The 5,609-nt window shown below is 39.0% G+C and overlaps 1 pseudogene across 1 annotated transcript; it reads right to left on the reverse strand.

Moving 5' to 3' along the window:
- Positions 1 to 2,023: 2,023 nt before the first annotated feature.
- On the reverse strand, positions 2,024 to 5,609 carry LOC149044855 (DNA-(apurinic or apyrimidinic site) endonuclease 2-like; annotated as a pseudogene). Its single transcript, XR_016186989.1, has 5 exons — positions 5,504 to 5,609; positions 4,695 to 4,852; positions 4,069 to 4,148; positions 3,888 to 3,957; positions 2,024 to 3,153 (listed from the first exon to the last, which is right to left on the reverse strand). The product of XR_016186989.1 is annotated as a DNA-(apurinic or apyrimidinic site) endonuclease 2-like (transcript).

Below are 5,609 nucleotides of genomic sequence, written 5' to 3' on the forward strand. Positions count from 1 at the left end.
TTTCAGTATCCTCAACAACTTCAATGACACTTTATGAATGCTGATTCAATAAGTAGCAATGTCGTTCATTACGTTATCAGAATGCTTTCCACGCATTTTCTTTAAGATTTTTATTAAGTTCAGTAGGCATAGCAAAGGCTAGAACGGGGCCTAGTTCCTGCAAATGTTAGCCAATGATAGCTAACGCACCTCAACCTTCAACTTCACTACTAGTCCTAGTGCGAGTTCTCATAACATCACCTCTAGAGTTTGGCGGGAGGGAGGGGGATCACTACCACAGAATTTAGGCCAACCAGTAAGCAGAGAGGATAATGGGAAATATTCATCCTAAACCCTTCTTATCGTTACTATATAAGATTACAAGGCTATACGTGTACCCAGCTAATGATGGGTTTAATTTTCGAAAGCAAAACACGTATCACCCATAACCAACTATTATCTTGGTCGATTTAACGAGACAGTGGACTTTTGTCGCGTTTAAAGTAAATTGTTAGCTGATTAGGAAAGAAGAGAAAAATGAGATAATAGTGAATTTTGTCGGGTTTCAAGTGAACTGTTTAAGCTGATGGAAGACATTTCGGATGTTTAGCAATCAGTTTGTAGTACTTGTATCTATAAGCTACCTTGAATTTCTTATTACCTTTTGAAAGTGCGTTAAAAATGACCTATTTGATTTCCTAAGATTTTCGCAGGTTCAGGATTCTGTACTTTGGACGAAACTTAGATATTTCAGACTACTACTCAATTACGTCTTTGCTGAATTTTTTCATTACTTTGTTTACGGTGTATTTTAGGTTTTTTTGCCTTTTTTTGGTAGATATTCAGTATTTAACCAGTAATATCTTTGTATTCATAGGCTTTGCTGAATGTTTGATTACCTTGCTGAGTAGAAGTGTACTATAAGCAGTACTGTTGTACTTTATTGAGTGCCCTTTATTGAGTGTCGTAAAAAATTAACTTAATCTCAACAGCCAATCAGAAAAAAGAAAAGCAGTACAAGTTGCCAATTATACCCGCACCTGTGCGAGGCCCTGGAAAAAACATTTTAGTTTTGGATCTGATTGGTCGAGAGGATGTTGTGATATTTCTGGACCAATCACCGGTCAAGGTAGATCAGAACGAGAGAAGTTATGCATTACTTTTGACACTCAGTTAAAATGTGTTCTTATGCATCATGAAGACTGCAGTCATAAGGAAAAATAGACGCAGAAACTTGCAAGTAAAATTTGGTTGAATGAGAATATTAACAGTTGTTTTATTCATTAGTTTCTGATTTGATGTTTTCAATGTTCATACAGACATTTCGCATAAGTGCTTTTTACTCTTTAGGAGGGGTCACTTTTGACAAACAGTAACACACATTAATTCATTAACTAAGTTGATAATGTAAATCAGTCACGGTATAGAGTTTACAAGCCGACGTTTCGAGCGTTGGTCCTTCGTCATTCGCTCTGACGAAGGGCTAAAGCTCGAAACGTCAGCCTGTAAACTCTTTACAGTGGCCAATTTACATTATCAACTCAGTCGATGAAACCAAAATTATCTTGTTATACCCTCCCACCGAGCAGCACCACAGTTTCTTTGAAAACTTACCCCCTTAAATCAATAACACATATACATTGATAAAGTTGTCGAGTAATTCACTGTGATCTTTCGCACGCATCTCCTTGGAGGAATGCATGAAGGAGGAGAGCACTCACAACTACCCCTCCTCCCCCCTTCCCCCCCACCCTTAAAAAAAATTGGCGGAAAATATGAAGATGCAAGTTTCATTTCAATACACAATTGAAAATAATTTTTGGTTACCTGATCAAACTCTGAAAACTTTGAACAAGGAATATGTTTGGAAATGGGACTTTAACCACATATTCCTCGTTAGAGTTGATTGATAAAATTGCTTTCAAAATGTTCATTTGATGTTTCCTTCAATCCGGTAGAAGTGTTTTCAAACGATTTCTTTCAAACAGGTTCATTGGAGATCTTTGTTTCCTTTAAAGAAGGACGGATAAATTTTATCTATTTCGGAAAATGACAGTTTAAAGCTCTCATGTTCTTATGGGAACACCCCATGATATTCACACAGCCTCCGAAATCAACTCCACTTCACCCATTTAAAGAAATTGCAACGAGCTTCAGGATTGGAGCTGTGTCCTTGTGGTCTGGCACAACAATGAAACTGCCTCCCTTGATTTGGACCTTTGATTTTCACTGTCCTTAGGACGCACGGCTCCTTGTGACCGCTACAAAAAGGGGGCGGACGCGGCCCAGAGAGAATACTTTTCCAAATTGCCGCATCCACTTTACGCTTCTCTGCGCAATCTTTGCGACTCATTGCGTTTTCAGGGACAGGTTCGTTTTTAGAAACATTTAAAGCTGCGTCTGAAGATGAAACGGAGGTATTTGAAAGTGAAGAGACGTTATCCGCGCCTGCGTACTGTTCAAACTCGGGAGGAGTAGTCTTAATTAAATCAAACGCTTCGTCAGTCGCCTCGGTAACACTCTTATTGATTGCAACCAGGTCTGTAGACCTTTTAAAGAAACTAAACAGATTTGTCTTTGGCTGTCCTTCAGCTTTGTTTTTCCCTCCGGCAGATTTTTGACGTTTTACAGATTTGCTTTTGACATCACCACAAGAGGCACTTCGTTTTAAGGACGTCTTTGTTTCCTGTGTAACACTTAAGTCCGTAGAACAAGCCTCGGGTTGACTCTGCGACTGTTGTCCATGTTTCAAAAAGTAAGACTTAAGTTTCTGTTGTTTCCCAGAAAATTCTGGCATAAACTTCGTACAAAGGGAAGGAGGTTTCAATGCAGCTTGAAAAGAAGTCTTCAAAGTTGCTAAAACTGGACAGTGATCTGAGCCCTCGACATCGGCCAGTATCTCACAGTTTAGGAATTCTTTATCAACAAGTTCTTTATCGGCCAAAATGTAATCAATTCTTGTACCGTAATTGGTTTGACGCGCACTGGTCACTGTGCACCAATTGGTGTAAGCGTCACGCTGGGAAGGGTGAAATAACGGAATGAGTCTACAAAAAGCCCACCTTGTGCCTGAAGAGGATCACCTGTGTCATGGTCTGGATTAGCGCCGTTAACTTCACAAGGAACCAAAAACTGATCCAACCACTTTCGTCCAGGATGAGCATTGAACAGTTCCTGAGGAAAGAGTAAAAACACCTACATGTAGATCTGTAAGATCACATAATTATCCTTCTCTTTTAAGACCTTTTGTGTTAGCAGAAAGGTAACAGGTGGGTCGTACACGTTCTTCCTTATTTCTGGGCAACACCCTGATCGGGTTAAAAAGAAAGGATTGTAATGATTTTTTTAATGAATTCAAATTTATAGTAAAACAAAATTTTAAAAAAATTGGACCAACGATGACATATGGATAAATCTATGTCACGTGATGAACCATTTCATTATCAATAATCAAATCATATAGTAAAAACAGTGAAGTTGGGTCAGCATTCGAGCAGAGTGGGCCCCTCTACTAGAGCTTGTCGACAATTCCCATTGCGGCAAAGAGTTACTAAGATTGTTGCTTTTCCCACTGGATGTTGTTGGTCCATGGCAGGTTACCCCCAAGCATTTCCACCACTTTCCCTGAAATTTGGCCTAAACCCATTTATTCTGCTGGGTAGAATGAGGAAATGGGAGAGTTAAGTGTCTACCCTGAAAACACAACACAGTGAGCAGCCTGGTGTTGCAGCACGACCTCATGACCTCGCATGAAGGAGAGGCTGCTTGTGCCCATCGGACAAGTCTGACATACTAGCTGTGACCCTAAGGCTATTAAATCTCCCAAAAAACAAAACAAATGGAAAATGAAATTTTATGTTTATTATTAGAGAACGGGAAAAAAATTAAGGTATGACCAAAATATTTACCTCTTTATCAGGATCACAATGATCTATCATTTTATGTGATGTGTTAATGTCACCAAGAACAATGACGTGCCTACATTGAAAGCAAAAATAAATAACTAAGGAAGGTCAAATCTTGACATTTCAGTATGGTAAATACAAAGTCATCTGTAGATGTATCTTGAGGCTCGTGCTCCTCTCTTACGAGCTTGGTGTAAATTGACAGGTTGGTTTATAGGGTAAGTTAACAAAAATATTCTTTCCTAAAGATACTGTTGGGCTCCACTGACAGGCAAGAGAAACAGCAAGTTGGTGGTGAACTACAAGTTGATTAACCTTTCAACTCCCAGAAGTGATAAATATAACACTTCTCCCTACAATATCCATACATTCTTCAGCAAACAGGTGATGAGAATATTCAAACTTATCAGGTAGAAGCTGCTACCTTGATCTAGCACCAAATTCTCATGACTTATTTACAAGGAAATGTGTAGCAGTTACAGGGGAGGATTAACAATCAGATCTTGGGAGTTAAAGGGTTAAGGCACACATGATTAGCACTGAAATTGCCAATGCCAGTTTGACAAAAACCAATAACCATTAGCTAACCAATCCCTTCAAAAAGTAAAACAATGTTTAATTTCCACACCTTTATTGAGGCATAACTGGGTAATTAAGTATTGTTGACTAAATTGATAACACTAATTGGCCACTATAACCCTTCGCTCCAGATAAAAAAGGGCTAACACCCAAAACATCAGCTTTGAAACTCTTTACAGAGGCCAATTTATACTTTTAACTCAGTTGAGAACATAAAGTACCCTGTTATACTCTCCCACGACCCTCATTATCCAGAGCTTCTAGCTCATCAGGTGTGAAGTCAGTGTTACTGCCATAACAGGCGATAGATGGCTGAGGAGTAAGGCAAGACGAGAGACCCTCCTCAGCAGCTTTAGGTGTCACTGCGTCGCGGTAAAATGTTGCAACTCCTGTGGAAAAAGCACCCACAGTTGGCTAAAATTACAAACAGTGCATTCTTAAGATCTGGAAACTCATTTATGCATACATTTCCTCTCTATGCTATTCAAGAGAATTGAGGTGTAACATAACCTTGTATGCATTAAAAGAGTAACATAATCATTCAAAATGGAACTTTTATACTTTGCAAAGAACCAAAGGTGAATTCACATGCAAGGCAAGAGTTCCACAGCAAAGGGAGTTCAATATATCCCAATTTCTGCCGTATCATGAGGGAAATCACAGTTTTCTTCTCCCACTCTCTTCACCCCCAGAGAAGATACGGTGCTTGTGCATTAAGAGTAATTTACCAAGGCCTAATGTCCTTTGAAAGGTGAATAACACTGTCCAAAGAATAAGTTGCTATCCAGTGTATAATTAGTAATTAAACCCTATCAGGCAGCTGGTATGTCACATGATAACGTACTGTAAGTGGCTGAGGTATTGTTGGAAAAATAAATATTTGGCAGAGAAGCAAAGCTTTGAGGGAAAATGTGAAGTTTTTAGGATAATCTCTCAGCCAAGGACATTGTTAGCCCACATACCAGCTGCCTGAAAGGGGTTTAATTATTTTATAACCCCTTCATTAAATTTTGCATCGTGTGTCGACAGCAAAATCTTACTGACTGTTTTGCACTTTCCAGAGATAAGCTTTTTAATGTCACTACCGGTGGAATCCACAAAACAAGTTTCTTTTGTTCCACTTAAAACAATGAAGGTGAAACTCAT

Source organism: Pocillopora damicornis, chromosome 5 (assembly GCF_964200805.1).
Source record: "Pocillopora damicornis chromosome 5, jaPocDami1.2, whole genome shotgun sequence".
Taxonomy (NCBI): Eukaryota; Metazoa; Cnidaria; class Anthozoa; order Scleractinia; family Pocilloporidae; genus Pocillopora; species Pocillopora damicornis.